We start from the raw sequence: 16,355 nt of genomic DNA on the forward strand, positions 1-16,355 counted from the left end.
CCTGGTATAAACCTGTGAGTGCAATTGCTAGGGCATATGGTAACTCTCGTATTTCATGGTTTGAGGGACCGCCAGACTGTTTTCTGAAGTGGCTGTACCATTTTACTTTGGGGCCCTTATTTCTCTCCATATTTTCATCAACACTTGTTATTGTGCCTTTTTGATTATGGTCCATCCTGGTAGGTTTGGGATTTGTGTTTTTGATTTGTATTTCTCCGATGGCTAATGATGTGGAACATCTTTCCATGTGCTTATTGGCCATTTGTATATCTTTTTTAGAGAAATATCTACTCAGATCCTTTGCCCATTTAAATTGGGTTATTCTTTTTAAAACAAACTTTTTTAAAAATCTGTTTTTATTGATTTTTAGAGAGAGAGGAAGGGAGATCATTGGTAACAAATATTGTCAATTTTTTTCCTTGAATTAACAAACTCACTTCATTCATTGTTGAGAAAATGTCTGCCTTATACCCGTCTGTATAGCTATACTTTGTCAGTTCTTTTAAGTTAAAAGGATGACTAGTTCAGCTTGCAATTCAGTCATGCAAGTACTTTATCTTGAGTTAACCATTGCTTTATGCAGTGGACGTGCCCTCTGTATACTTCCCATTTTGTCACACAGAAATATTTAAAAGCATATACTCAGGAGTTGAGTACTAATACAATTAACTTATTACTTCATCAGTATTCTTCATCAATATTGCTCCATCAACATTCTCAAGGAAACTTTTTAATTTTTTAAAGTTGTATTTGCCTTTTTAAAAATGTTTTTTATTGATTTGAGAGAGAGAGAGAGAGAGAGAGAGAGGGAGAAACATTGATTTGTTGTTCCACTTATTTATGCATTCATTGGTTGATTCTTGTATGTGCCCTGACCAGGTACTGAACCCATAACCTTGGCATATCAGAACAGTGTTCTAACCAACTGAGCTACCCGGCCAGGGCCAGGAAACTTCCTTTTTTTTTTTAATTGCACGTATACAATAATCAAGAGTGCAGCTTGATGCCACTGCCTTGATTTACCCAACAGTTTTCCCCACCATGGCTTTTACACCATCAGTGCACATGTAAAAGGCAAATGATGTCTTAGTATTATTATGAAAATTATTAAGAAAACAGTTTGGCCCTCACAAGTTCCCTCAAAAGGTTGTAAGGATCCTACCTGCCCCTCACCCTGCGGTGGGGAGTGGTGGCAGATGGCTTTGAGAATGGCTGAGTTAGATGGCATTTAATGGAAATTGGAATAAAAATGTTGCGAAGGTGCTTGTTAGGTGAGAATGTTAGCATAAACTTGTATGGTGGTAGAAACGAAATACATACTATACTGAGCACCTTTTAGTTACATCATTCTTCCCAGTCTTCAGCAATATTCAAAAATCACAGAGCCATTCCCATGGAGGGTTCTTTGGGAATAAAATGCTTTCCCATTTTCTTCCTTTTCTTTTTTTTTTCTTCCAAGAAAAGGACCCTCTTCTTCGCCCACCATTGCCACACGTGGCGTTTCCCTTATTTCATGTTTGGTGTTTGAAAAGAGAGTGTCCCTGTAGGGCCTTCCTCCATACGTCTGTTTCTCAGGACACTCCTTCCTCTGAAAGCCCTAGACTGGTGTCTGGTTCAAGCCCAGGCCAGTGGCTGGCAATGCCCCAATCCTTGCCATGTAGTAAATCCTCTCTGAATGGCAGGAGACTCAAACTTAGCAGTTCATGGAATTGTAAGGTGAGCCCTGTTTCCCAGCCAATTATGACTCCATCTGAAGCCATAGCTGGGCCATTAATGTATTTTGGGCCTTGTCCTCTTTTATATCTTGCCAAACTCTGAGAGTCTACTGTATAGCTACTGGCAACAGGCCTCAGCCAAAAACAGTCTATGAATGTATCATTTTACACCTCATTTTTCCTTGTTTCCCCCTGTGGTGGCACCTTGCCGGTGTTTCTCTCCCACATCTTTCCACCCACTTAAAAAAAAAATTATTCATTTAACTTATTCCTGCATTGTGATGTAGACTTTTGGCTTCTGTAGTTAACTTGATTGCGAAAGAGCTGCTGAAGAATGAAAATGCTAATGTCTTCATATAGGGCCCCTCCTTTCTCAACCACCAGTGGTTCTCCTTCGGTCCCTCTTATCGGTTGAATTGTGTCCTCCCCAAATTCATATGTTGAAGGTTTAACCCCCAGTTGCTTGAGGGGTGAGAATGCGACCTTATTTGGAGATAGGGTCTTTACAGAGGTGCTCAAGTTAAAATGAGATCACTAGGGTGGGTGCTGGTCAAATATGACTGGTGTCCGTATAAAACGGGACATTTGGACACACACATACACGGGGAACACCACATGAAGATGGGAGGCAGTGAATAAGGGTGATGATTCTACACACCCAGAAATGCCAAAGATTGCCAGCAACCCACCAAAAACTCCCTCAGTCCTTGGTCTCCCACTTCTAGCCTCCTGAACTGGGAGACAATACATTTTTGTTGTTAGTTTGTGGTACTTTGTTAAGGCAGCCCCGAGAAACTAACATTGGCCTCAACATTGGCCTCAAAGCTGACGGCTGTCTCTTGGTTCTGTTATTCACCTTGGACCTTTGTTTTACAGGTCACACCAGGAATGGTCTCTCAGGGTGACCTGTGCCCCCACCGTGTGAGAGTCCCGCTCAGAGCAATGCTCCGTTAATGCTCACACTGATAAGGAATGCAGGTTGAGAATGGGGTCTTCTGGAAGGGTGGAGAGATGGTATCGGCCCCAGAGGCCGGCTTCCATCCCTTCCCTTTGCCGTTCCTCTTCCCTGCGTTGGTTGGAGATGTTGAAATCTGACCGGCCTCCACTTGCTCCCCTTCCCGGTGGGGCAAGGAGCGTTGAGCCAGCACGGGTCTATTTGACTTTATTTTTTCCAAGTGCTTTCTCCACGGGACCCTCCTGCGGGTTCCCAGCTGACCGCCTGTTTGCACCACAGCTAGGGGAGGTGGCCAAGAAAAGCGAGCTGCTGGAATGCTCAGGGCCCCGAAACATTACCCTTCGTGGTAGTTTGGTTCTTGCCAGGATGTCCTTGTAAAACTTTTATGAAGATGTTGTTGAACTTGCATTGGAGGTTGAAAATTGCTGTTCACTTTGCTAAGTCCCGTGTCCCCCAGGAATGTGGGATGCTGAGGGAATGCCGCTGGGCCTCCCTTCTGGATGGGCGCTCGGCTGCAGCAGCTGCCTGGGCAGAAAGTTGAGCTGGATGGACGGATTAAGGGACATCAGCTAGGCCTTTGTTTAAAAATATTTAAAATATGTTTGAACCTCCCTTTATCAACAAAGAATAGTTCCTTTCAGCGGAGAGAAGTTTTTCATTTCCATGTTTTTTTGCGATTTTGTTTGGTTCTTTTGTATGTTTGCGAGTTCAGAAAAGTGTCCCCATTCACATTTTGGAAACCAAGTACAAAAGACTCTGCGTGGTTATGTTCTATTTTGCTTAAGGGGAAAGAGCCGTTTACTTCTGTTAGGAACATAGTGTTTAGGAAGATAATCTTCTCTGGCTTGAGTTAATTTTTTCTCGTGCGGAGCTTTGATGATCGAAAAAAAAAATAACGTGTTTGAGAATGTGTGTATTTAAAACTTCTTTGGAATTAATAGTTAATGGAGTTACGTTACTAATGAGATTGAGCTTTGGAAGTTCCAAAGAAATAAACCAGAAGGAGCATTAACCCCCTCAAAAACCTTGACTCTTAGGGAGTTTGAGTTAAGGTAGCCTTTTCCGAAAATAAGATCCAGGTTTTTTCCTCGTCTTCCTCCCAGATGATCACAGTATGTGTATCAGGTTTCTGCTTAACTTCAGATCTCTGGGCATTTGCCCATTGTTATTAGAAACCTGAGATGCTTCTCTACAGGCAGGAAGGGCCAGCACGTTGCACAACTCCAGGGGCCCCATTCCTCTTCGAGCGCGTGGATTAGACCAGGGTGTGAAGGGTGCGGGGCAGCGCCGGGTGGTGTGTGGCCCTGCACACAGGTGCTGACAGGCCAGGCAATGTGGGTGGAGGTCCCTGCTTCTTGGGTTGATCAGAACAGGCTTATTTTTAGAAACTGACCCTAGCCATAACCCCTGCTATTCTGTGTCCTTAACCCAAATCATTCATCCAAATCATTTATCTCCAGAAGTATTTGGCCAACTCTGGGTTATGGCTTTGCCCTCCAGCCGCCAGCTCAGCCACAGCTTGACAGGGGTGAGGCCACAGCCGGGGAAAGATCAATCTGGGGGATTATTAGTTGTCTCCTAAGGTTGCTTAAAAATTGCCTGAGCGCCAACCCTGAAGTTTAGGAAAAGAGTGTGCTTAAATTTCTTCAGTTTACGCCCTTGTGCTACGAGTATTCCTGATCTTCGTGGGCTCTGGAGGCCGGAATCCGAGTGCAGAAGACGAAGGGGGCTTTGAATAGACATCCTGGGATATTTCAAAAGTTTCCGAGCTCGGATTGAGGTTAGTGATGCGCCACCGGTGACCGAGGTTCCACTGCATCCCGAAAGGATATTTCTCTCCGGCCAGGCACGTGTCAGTCGTTCATCAGACATTCAACAAATGGCACATACGTCTATCAGGTCGGAGCCTGTGAACTTGCCATTTTTGCAGATCTGAGATGGTTGAATATTGGCGGTTTGTCATGGTCCTACCTGGAGTTCTCTAGAGAAGCTTAACAAGAGCAGGAAGCTGAGACCCACAGACCTGGTGCTGGGCTGCGATTCTTGCCTGGGCACTTACTTGTGTGTTTCATTGGGCAGGTCACCCACTCTCGTACTGCAGTTTACTGCTCTGAGAGTGAGGGTGATTGTGGTGCCACACCATAGTGTTGTGTTAAAGATTAGATATAAATATGTCCATGCCCAGAACACTCTGTGTATTGTTGTTATTTATTATGGACTCATTCTTATGACACCATCTCCGTTTCTGCTATATTGGTGTGTCACCCTTTAGTCATGTGTCTTTCTTTAAAGTTACTACAATTCTAAAAATAGAGATACTTATTTTGTTGATTCTTAGTTGCTTTTTTTTTTTTTGGTATCTTACCATCTCTGATACTGAAATGCCTTAAAGTCCACAGCGTGACCTAGTTTAATTTTTCCCTTGTCCGCTCAAATATGTTATGGTTGATGGTATCTTAGATTTGATGGAAAGGGTATTTTTTTTTTTAAAGGAAATTTTATCAAGAATTTGTGCGGGTTATCTTTTCTAATTCAGTAAAATGAATAAACGTCTGTTGTTTTTGAAAAGCCCCCCGAGTACCACCTAGAATCCCCTGTGGCTCGGCAGTGGCTCGTGGCCTACGTTTCGGGAAACACCGGTAGCCATGGGTGGTTTTCAGATCGCGTATCGTGGAGCTGCTTCAGGGCCCCTGCCAGGAGCAAGGAAGCTAAGGAGCAGCTTGCGATCCTCTTTGCCCAGCGTCGCCCTGCCTTTTGTCCGTCTTTTGTATTGGTTTAAGTAAAACTTTGGTTTATAGAAAGGGCTTCCAGTACTAAACGTAGCTTGAAAACCAGCAGTAAGCCATCCTTCTCTTCATTCCATTGAGGGATGGTCTGCGGGAATAAAATTTCCCGTAATAATACCCGTAGACCTTCCTGTTGATGCCAGTGTCTGAGGACATTCTTCAGATTTTCGAAGCAGCGCTTATTTTTTCTTGATTTTCTTTTCTTTTTTTAAAGCAGCAGCTTCTTACATTGGATGAAACCCTGAGCTTCCTAGAAGCAAAGGTCCGCCGGACTCTCCCTGCCTTCCCTTTTCTGGGCCTGGCTTCTCCCATGTGACCGAGGGCACCGCATGGGGAATTGGAGGAAGCTCGCTTTGCCTTTCTCCTGCGAAAGAGAGGTTATCTACGGCGATAGGGGCCTGTCTTCCAGTCTTTTGAAGTCACCTTTTGAACCTTGAACTGAGCAAAAAAGTTGCTTACTTGCCCAAAGCAGTATGTGAGGTTAGCGTGGAAGACTTCACACATTCCTTCTCTAGCTTTATCTCGGAGAGAGCTGAGAACTGTGCGAGGCATTCCTGCTGGGGGGGGGGGGGGGGGGGGGAGACCTCCCTGGGCGGGAAGGCATCCTCTAGAGGAGGGAGGGGCTCCATCCCTTCGGGCCCGGGGGTATAAATAGTGCCAGAGGGCTTTGGAATGAGGCCAGGTTAATTCTGGAGGAAAAATGGGGCCTAACAACCATGAACTCTTTTCACCCCGAAATGTCTTTAGCCCTAGGGTCTTAGCAGCCAAGTGGGGTCCCGGGGCACCAGGAGTCCCCACTGGCACTTTGTCCTTCCAGGGCATCTAGAAGGTGCATTTGAATTGGGACGAGATGGCGATGTGCGTATTGTGCGGAACACAGGGCTTTCTGTTCAAGGCCGCCGGCATTTTGCAAGTCGAATTATAGAGCAGTGTAGACTTACATGTAGCACCTTTGGGTGTATTATCACCCCAGGCGTATGGTTAGGAGCCGGGACAGTGCTTTCCAAATTCTGTCTTTGTCGAAAGTCTTTATAGTTCTGAGATTTTGCCTGGGTGGCGCTGGGTACACGGTAAGTCTCACAATTACAAAATTACAAGCTGACGAGTATCATCTGGAGCCAGTCCAGTGTGGGATCCTCGGTCTGACTCTTCACTGTGTCACAAGCAGCGCCCGTCACGGCGCATGTCACCCAGAGGTGCTCAGCACATTTATTGAATGAGTTTGTAAACTTACAAATTGCTTTCTGATGAGATAATGACGTTCAGTCTCTCCGAGACCTTGCCTGTTGTACTGCATCTAGCGAGATTGTACACTGCGTCCCCCGAGATTATGCCGTGTTTGCAGGTGGAAACACATGTGGAATATGGAGAGTTGGTGGTGGCGGGAGCCCAGAAGGATGCTGTCCAGTTGCTAATAAGAGCTGAGGTTACAATGCATTGGAATGAGTTTGGTCTTTGCCGAAACATACTAACGAACCGGGTGACCTGTCAACAAGTATTTGAGTGCCTACTAGGCAGGCCGTAAGTCACTGATGGATGGATTTAGAGATGTATAAGACAGTTGGTTTACTGTTGTGTCCCTCAAATCCAGAGAATGATGAAAAAGGCATTAATTTTTCCTATTGAGAAAGGTATATGATACGTGACTCAGGAGCATAGTGGGGGCAGAGAGGTGGTTTGAACGTGGGTCCTGGTGACTTTGGGTATGTGACCTCCTGAGCCCAGGCTCCTCCTTATCACACAGCGGCAGTCAGCTCTGTCTAGTACACCTCACAGAGGATGCAGCAGAAATGACCCATGTTAAGAGTTGTAAAGACCGTCCACCCTACAGTGGGCCCCACTCACAGGGGGAGAGGATATCAGAGTGGCCCCGTGGGACACAGAGGACACCAGGAGCCTCAGGCTGTCTTTGGTTCTGCTATCCTCTTCGGGTACCAACTCACCCAGTTTCCTTTACTTGGCAGACTTCCCAGTTTGGCTTCTTTCTTAGCTCAAGGTCAACAAGTTTCTGTCCGTTCAAAACGGAATGAATTGCATCTGGCACATTCTGTCCTCGCATCTCACAGCAAGGACTAGATGGTACTCGGGGAGCTTGGCGAAGGGAGAGCCAGCCTCATCACCGGAGAAGGCCAAGCCCTGGGGGGGAGAGAGCGCTCCTTGGGAATTTCTCACCGATCACAAGTGTTTGTGAACATGACCTTTTGTGTCCTCACTGTCCTATCCTTTCCAAGGGAGGGTTGAGTTGCTTCTCAGGTTCGTCTTGCAGCCACTGGGGTGAGGATTCTGATGTTATTGTAAAGCTAGAACTCAGAAACAAGAAAATCCAAGCTGGTCTTCTTGCAGGTAGTAGGAAGCCCTCTTCCATGAGCCTCTGGCCCAGCAGCAACAAGGCTCCCCATGGGTAGTGACCCCTTAGCTGTGGAACGAGGCAGGTGGTTGCATGCTTTGCCCTCTGACTGTCATACCTCTTAGAGATTCACCAAAGGACGGATATCCTATATGCATAACTCATGGACACAGACAATAGTGTGGTGAAGGCCTGGTGGTGGTGGGGGAACGGGGATAAAAAAGGAGACACCTGTAATACTTTCAACAATAAAGATAAATTTTTAAAAAATAATGAAAAGAGATAATTTAGCGGCTTGGTTAGAAGGAAATTGCAGCGTGTTCACCTTTGGGCCCATTTTGCTGTCTCTTCTGAAATCAGGGTGTTTTCTGTTCTGGGTGGAGCCTAGTGGAGCCTACGTTGTCCTTCAGAGTTTTAGCTCCTGCGGGGCCACTATGACAAAATGCCACAGGCTGGTTAGCTTATAAACAACCGAAATTTAGTGCTTACCGTTCTGGAGGCAGGAAGTCTGCGATGAGGGTGCCAGCGTGGTTGGGTGAGGGCCCTCTTCCAGGTGACAGACTTCTGGTGGTGTCTTCACATGGCAGAAGAGGCTAGGGAGCTCTGTGGAGCCCCTTTTATAATAAAGCCACCAATCCCGTTCATGAGGGGTCCATTCTCACAACTTAAGCACCCCCCCCCCCCCCCCAGAGGCCCCACCTAATACCATCACCTTTGGGGGTTAGGATTTCAATATAGGGAATTGGGGGGACACAAACATCCAGACCATGGCAGAGCCCACTGCCTGCCAGGCTCCTCCTTGCGCCACCCCCCCTCCTGGAGGGTTCCCCTGCCAGTCCATGGTCAGGATTTCCCATCCGCCCCTTTTCTGTGGCCGTTCCCAGTCACTCTAAGTATAGAGGACAATATCACTCTTGGCTTCGGCCTGGTGACTCACTTGAGTGCATTGTCTCCCTTTACTTTATGACGCTGCCGTTTATTTTTTGTGATGGAAGAGTTTGCCATTGGACATGCATTATCTCATTTGATCCAGAGAAGTGATTGACACCCCGCCCCCCGCTTCCAACTTGGGAGAGAATACTCATGCAACAGTTAAGCTAAGAAGAGCCCAAACCAGGTAGGTGTTTAGAGGTGGGAGCAGAGACAGCGAAAGCTGAAGGATTCTGGAAAGATCACAGAGAGGCACTGAGGCTAGAGGTGGACTACAAAGAATGGGTGTGGCCAGGAAATGGGGCATAAAGAACGGCAAGGGAGTTAGGTGAGGTTATGATGACATCTTGCTCTGAGGTAGCATTTGATACCCTTCAGCGTTCTTTACCTTTTCTGTGAATTCGATGGGGCAGGTGGTTAAATCCTCTGTATTGTTGAGACACTGAGGTCCAGAGAGAAAAAGTTATTTGCTCAAGAGGACACAGTGAGATTGGTGGTAGCCTGAGCTTCTGACCCCTTGCTATCTCGAATTTCCTGTGTCACCTGACCACCCACTGCTCTCTGACCCCAGAGCACCTTCATTACTGGTTTCCTGCTGTGTTTTGTTTTGTTCTGCACTGCATGGTGCTATTAAAACAAAATCTTCCTAAAACAACATTTCCCCTGTAACCTATAGCATCAAGCACTCAAAAAAAAACAAAAACTAGATTTGAGCAGGTCCTCACTTTAATTGGTTTCTTTTAAGATAACTTGAAAAGGACAGGGGCTTTTTCTTCCTTCCTTGAGATTGTAGGGATGTAATAGATTTCAGAGTCTAAAGTCAACATAGCAGTCCCTAGCCAGATGTGACTACTTACATTTACATGAATTAAAATGAATAAAAACTTAAAATTCAGTCCCCCAGTTTCAGTAGCCACGTGCGGTTCTTGGCTCCTAGGCCAGTGATGGTGAACCTTTTGAGCTCGGCGTGTCAGCATTTTGAAAAACCCTAACTTTTAACTCTGGTGCCGTGTCACATATAGAAATTTTTTAATATTTGCAACCATAGTAAAACAAAGACTTATATTTTTTGATATTTATTTTATATATTTAAATGCCATTTAACAAAGAAAAGTCGACCAAAAAAATGAGTTCGCGTGTCACCTCTGACACGCGTGTCATAGGTTCGCCATCACTGCCCTAGATTGTCAGGGCAGAATTTTAGACTGTCACCATCATTGTAGAAGGTTCTGCTGGGTAACGCTGATCTCTCCATCACCTCTGACCCTTTGTAATCTCTAACCTCTAATTTCTCGATAACCTCTGACCTTCCAAAGTAGGCTCGGAGTGCGGAGGGATGTGATGATGCCGTCTGTGGTCATGTTCTTACATTCTCTGGTTCATCTCACTTGTTTTGCGCAGAGAGGGGAAACCGCCAACTCTACCTGTTCTACCAAGTCTTGTACTGGTGCTCCTGTGGCTGGGCAGCATGCCACCATAGAACCTAGGACCAGGGTGTTAGCGTTTGTTCCATATTTATACGTGGCGTGCTACATGTGATATTAGCGGTGTATATTTACATGGTCACATGTGGATGGATCAGCGCCTTAAGTGGGAAGATACATGCCTGTATTGGGGAGGCACGGAGGGAGGACAGCTGCAGCCAGGAAAGCTCCTACACGAAGGAATGAACGCCATGTTGCTGCTTCTACCCTTAAGAATGTTATTCCGTTGGTAAGTTCTTTGGGTCTGCAAGAATAAAACGCTGTGACCGGTAAGGGACTGCTCCGAGTTCAAGTGCTGCATCAAGTTAAATCAGTCTATGCTCAGTGGCTTATACTGTGAATATCAGAGGGGCGAGGCCAGGAGGGCCCTTGTATGTCTCAGCAGGTACGTTGCCTCTGACTGGATGGTAAGACAGCCCAAGGGCTCTGCTCTAGGTTTTAGTCATTATGCTGTTCTACCAAAATTAGGATTTATGAAACATGGGGAAGAACCATGTTCAGACTAGCTGTCTAGAGAAGGCATTGTCTTGTATTGGGTTTCCATGGATATTATTGGGGTTGTCCGTGACCTAGTTCTGAGCTAGATCTGAATCAGAAAAGGAAAGTTCCCTTTTCCCCCACCCCCTCTGGTAGGTAGGTGGTAATGAGCTAGTGGTTAGCCCTGGGATGCTTGTGACTTTTGGTGGGTTGTATTGCTCCATGGTAAAGTTGACTCTCTTTTTAGAATGCTGTCTTTGTGCTTGCCCTGAATTCATCAACTTCTTTTTTTTTTTTTTTTTTTTAAGCAAACACTTATATGAGGTATTTCCATATAATAAATTAGGGTTCAGTGTACCTATCTGTGAAATCAACACCACAATTAAGATACAGAACTTCATCGCCCCTGAAAGTTTCTTGTCCGTTGGCCGTCCATCTCTTCCTCCACCCCAGCCCTATACAGCACTGATCTGCCTTCTGTTGCTATAGATAAGTTTAGATTGTCTGGAATTCGATGTAAAGGCAAACAGGCATTATGTACCCTTTTTGAGAGAAGGGGGGGAAGTCGGGTTATTTTATTCAGCATAATGTTTTTGAGGTTCATTCATGTTGTGTAGCGTGTTTCAGTGTTCTGTTGCTTTTTCTTGCTGTGTAGCATTCCTTTGTATGATGCACCACATTTAATGTATTCATTTACTTATTGATGAACATTGGGTTGTTTCTACTTTTTGGCTTTTGCAAATAAAGCTGCTGTGCCTATTTGAGTACAAGATTTGTGTGGACAAATGTTTTCATTTCTCTTGTGTAAATACCTAGGGGTGGAATAGCTGGGTCGCCTGGAATGTGTATGCTTTACTTTATAAAAAACTGCCAAACTGTTTTCCATAGTGACCGGGCCGCTTTGCACTCCCAAACGCAGCGTCTGAGAGTTCCTGTTGTTGCACGAGTTGGCTGACACTCTGCATTATCAGTCTTTTAGTTCCATCCATTCTTGTGGGCAGTATCATCTTCTTGTTTTATTTTTCATTTCTCTAATGTCTAATGTTGAGAGTCTTTTCATGTGTTTATTTGCCTTCTCTGTCTCTTCTTTGTGAAGTCCCTGTTCAATTTTTTTTTTTTTACCCATTTCTGTTCCTATTATTGAGCTTTAAGAATTCTTTTTATATTCTGAATAATAGTCCTCAGTCTGTTTTGTGTCTTTGTAGTCAGGTAAGAAGGCCTAATCTTCATTTTAACGTTTAAAACGGAACTTATTCCAAAACAAACCTATTCTGTTCTTCTCCTTATCTCAGCCACTGGTGTTCCTTTTGGGGTCTAGGAGGAAACAACGAGATCATCATTTTTATGAATTAAAATTTCCCCCACTGTGTTTTAATTGAAAATATTAAAACAGCTTCATAATAATGAATTACAAAACTTTGATGATTAAGTTGTACTACCGCTTATGAGGCTTATATTCATTATTTTTGTAGACTTGAAAGAAACTTTGCATTCTTGTATTTTCTGTTCTCCACTTCAGAGAAAGATTATGAAGAGGTCTAAAATATGTCTAAGTCAAAGCCCAACTGAAAAGTGGAAACATAAAGAGAACAAAATTTATACACAGCTGTACCATAAGAGCATGGGTGGTTTTTAGCTCACGTTTTGGGTATGAAAATTTAGCTCATCTCACACGATATGAAAGCAGGTGCAATGGTAAAGCTGAATCATGAAACCCCCAATCAATTTTTAAAATATATATTTTTATTGCTTTCAGAGAGGAAGGGAGAAGCAGAGAGAGATAGAAACATCAGCGATGAGAGAGAGTCATTGATTGGTTGCCTCCTGCACACCCCACACTGGGGATCAAGCCTGTAACACGGGCATGTGCCCTGCCTGACCAGAAATCAAACTGTGACCTCCTGGTTCATAGGTAGATGCTCAACCACGGAGCCACGCTGGCCAGGCCCTCATCAGTTATTTTCAGCATGCCTCTCAATTTTTCTCTCCCCTGGTTTCTTGTCTTCTGTGCCTGAGGTTTGAACGGGTAACCACTGGAGGGGATGCCATGGAGGAAGCATCAGCAAACACGAAAAAGCAAATTCGGCCGTAACTGTATAGACAGTCCACCTGAACTGTTCAGCCACGTACCCATAGATAAGTCCAACCACTGCCGAAAAGAGACTAATTCCCTGAGACCTCTGTGCAGCCAGCTTCTGGCCCTTCTAATCCATTTGCATGGGCAGCCAGCGCAGATGCTCCGCATGGCTGGCTGAGGAGGTGGGCTGAGAGTGCTGGCTCCCGGCAGCGAGGCGAGAGCAGCTGCAACCTGGGGAAGGTAGGGTTTGGGGACTGGCCCTGGGCACAGCTTGGAGAGCCTACCGGGCTGAGGAGTGTGATGGCCACAGCCCCGGAAGCAGATCTATGGATTATATTTTTTGAAGTTGGAACATATTAAACGATTTTGCTACACCCTGTATATTATCATACTTGGTGTAAATTTGTGTTCCTTTTTTCAAAATACTAAGTCAAATCAAGTTTTAATGAGATGAAATGAACTGATGAGAAGCTGGTTTTAAAACACTGGTTTGGACTCTTTCTGATGTTGCTCAGTAATGTATCATGTGTGTGTGTATGCATGCATGTATGTATGTATTGCCTTAGACTCCCTTCAGCCATTTCTTCCATCCCTAGGGTTAGCGTTAGAGTGGCAGGGGGTCATGAAGCTTAGTTTGGGCTTCCCCTTAACTGTGAACCTCGTGTGTATACACTGCCACCCCCAAATTGGATCATCCATCACTTCTAGAATTCTTTGTTATCTAGATCCTTTCTCTTTGTCTCATTGGTTTTTGTTTTACTCAAGCTCAACCCAATAACCGAAGAGATATGGGGACAGGGACCATAATTAGCACTTGGTTGGGTAAAACGTATTACTTTGTTTGTAGAAGCAAGAAAGTAATAGGCCTACAGGGTGTGGCATAAGTAGGTTCATAGCCCTGGCTGGTTTGGCTTGGTGGCTAGAGCATTGGCCCACGGACCAAAGGGTCGTGGGTTCGATTCCTGGTCAAGGGCACATACCTCGGTTGCAGGTTCAATCCCTGGCCCTGTTTGGGGCTCGAGTAGGAGGCAACCAAGTCGATGTTTCTCTCCCACCCCCTTCCCTCCACTTCCCCCTCTCCTTCTTCTCCCTCCCTTCCCTTCTCTGTAAAAATCAATGGAAAAAAAGATCTTCACTCCTCGGGTGAGGATTAAAAAAAAAAAAAAGTAGCTTTATAGTTGTGAGTATGCAAAACACAGAGTTTATTCTTGTGTTATTATTTATTGCATTATTTTCCATTCGGACAACTGTAAACTACTTTTGCCCCACCCTATATCTGATGTCTACTGTGGCAGGGTGGTGAAGAGCCTTGGGCTTACATCCCAGTTCTGCTACCTGTTTGTCTGTGACCTTGAGCAATTCACTGAACCTCTCTATCTTGCCGTCCTCATCTATAAACCAGGGAAACTAAGAACGCCTGTGAAACTAGTAAACTAGCGCATAGAACACAGCAAGCCCACAAGTGTTAGTGGCTGTTATTACTATCACTGGTGTTTTAGTGCCAGGCATTGCTTTGCACCATGTGCCGTCTCTAACCCTCACGACAGCCTTGTAATGTCAGCATTGGACTCCTTATGTGTGGATGACAAAACTGAGATGGAAAGAGTTCATCCGTGTCAAGGAGGCATTGGTCCGCATGGCTTACGGCTTTGCTCATTACCCAGGATTCCGCTGGATTCCCCTGCATTCTCTTTTGACAGGCCCTGGGAAGTCCTCTTGACCTAAAGCTTTGGTGCAATCAGAGTGAGGTAGATGCATCCTTTAGTCAAGCACACATGACAAGGTAAACGAAGGCCAAGGCCAGGGCCTGAGCGATGCAGCTGGTAAAGGCACAGTGAGCCACTTTGAGATTCAGACAACGCATTACATAGAAGTAAAAGGGAGAGTAGCCGAAGGTGCCAGATCCCCAGGGCCTTTGCCCCACACACCAAGAAAGTGTGACACTGAAGCAGGAGGGGCCCGATGGCTGCAGGGTGAATTGCGGGGTGCCCTGCTGCTAGGTGATGGCTAAGCTCTTCTGAGGGGGGTGGGACAGACGCTTCCTCCTCATCAGAACCCGGGAGATGATGAGAAACTTCTCAGGACAGCCTCCCAGGTGAGACGGGGAGGCGAGAGGGAGATGGCCTTGAAGTGCATCTCCAGATCTCGTCTTCCCTCAAGTCCTTTTCTGTTCACCAAGAATCACGTTTGCCCAAACCTTTGCCTGCATGGCCCGTGGGGATGCCTAGAGGGTGGCATGGCCGCGCTGTCCCCCTGTCCTCTCTGGCCCACAGGCACACGGTCTCTCATCTTTTGACCTGAAGCCCGTGGGCCCCCTTTTCTGACTTCTCTCCTGGTATAAACCAAGGCTAGTAAGCTTTCTAGGAATAAATGTCAAGTTCACCCAACTGAATAAAGACCTTGAAGATGGAGACCCACATCGAGTATAGTTTTTGTATCTATTATATACACTCACACAACATGGCCTTGCCTTCACTTAGAAACGCCATAAATACAGGTTTCTTTGTAGGTGAACTGAGACCCACCTCGTTTCTTTGAAGTTAGACACAGCGAAAACCTGTCCATCACCATAGTCTGACACCTAAGAACCGAGTAGCTGAAGACTCCAGGAGTTTGTCCCCTGTGTACCCACGCCACCCTAGTGCCCTAGAATGTTAGGGGTAGGGGTGGGGGTAGGGAATGGTAACACGAAACAAAAGATCTCAATTATTAAAAAAAAAGTCCAGAGGACATGTTTAGTCATTCATCTCTGGCATCAAATGTCGGGCACTGTGCTAAACTTTCAAGGTGCCCTCTTGTTGACAAGTGTGGGTTTAAGGAGTGGCTATAACTAGATTGGCCAGGCCAGACCCAGCCTGGGTTGTGACCTCCCCAACCCACTCTCCTTGGAGCAAGAACTTTCATAGCAGACCTAATAAAATCTAGGTAGCTTAATGAGGTGAGGAATGGGCCAGAAACTGTCCTAGCTCGTGCCCATAATTCCTGACATACAGTGACTGTCTCCAAGGAGCCTGAAGCAGAGCTCAGGCATCATCTCACTAATCCTCCCCAAACCCCCACGGGGTAGGCAGGTGGCAGGCATTCCCCTTGCTCCTCGGGATCAGAGAGAATGGGGCCCTCATGCGACTTGCCCAAGGTCATACAGGGTGGCACAGCCCAGCATATAATTTATCGCTTTTAATGCCTGGGCCTGTGGTTTTCTCCCCTCCCGCTCCCCACTTCCCCTGCTATTAACAGGCTACGCAAGAATATTTAATCAGGTGATTTTCATCAAGTGTCCCTTCCTGAAGCGCTCTGGTTTGGAAGCTCACCAGGGCAATTACAGAAAAGCAGGGATGGGATGGGGTGAATCTGTAGCCTGTGGGTGTAGCTGGTGCGTCCTCAAGGAACCCAAGGAGCCCTTCCCCTCCCTGGCAGTTCTCACCTCTCTGGATTATCATCACCGTGTCCTGCTTTCCTGCCTTCATTACGATGGGTTTCTTGCTTGATTACATGGTCTTGGGGATGTTGAATGGGCTAGTTCAGTTTTTACTCTATTCCTGGTGGCCTTGGGCCCCCAGCTGAAGCCCTTCCCCTCTTAGGCT

At 45.9% G+C, this 16,355-nt stretch overlaps 1 protein-coding gene and 1 pseudogene across 2 annotated transcripts in view; one reads left to right on the top strand and one right to left on the bottom strand.

The window, feature by feature from the left end:
* Positions 1-16,355, top strand: part of ZNRF3 (zinc and ring finger 3) — a 130,988-nt gene that overhangs the window by 51,887 nt on the left and 62,746 nt on the right. The gene's annotated exons all lie outside the window — the stretch shown is intronic.
* LOC138998056 (signal peptidase complex subunit 1-like) lies at positions 12,647-16,238 on the bottom strand (annotated as a pseudogene).

This window comes from Myotis yumanensis, unplaced genomic scaffold (assembly GCF_028538775.1).
Source record: "Myotis yumanensis isolate MYYU_CA2020_CCGP unplaced genomic scaffold, mMyoYum1.0.hap1 SCAF_19, whole genome shotgun sequence".
NCBI lineage: Eukaryota > Metazoa > Chordata > Mammalia > Chiroptera > Vespertilionidae > Myotis > Myotis yumanensis.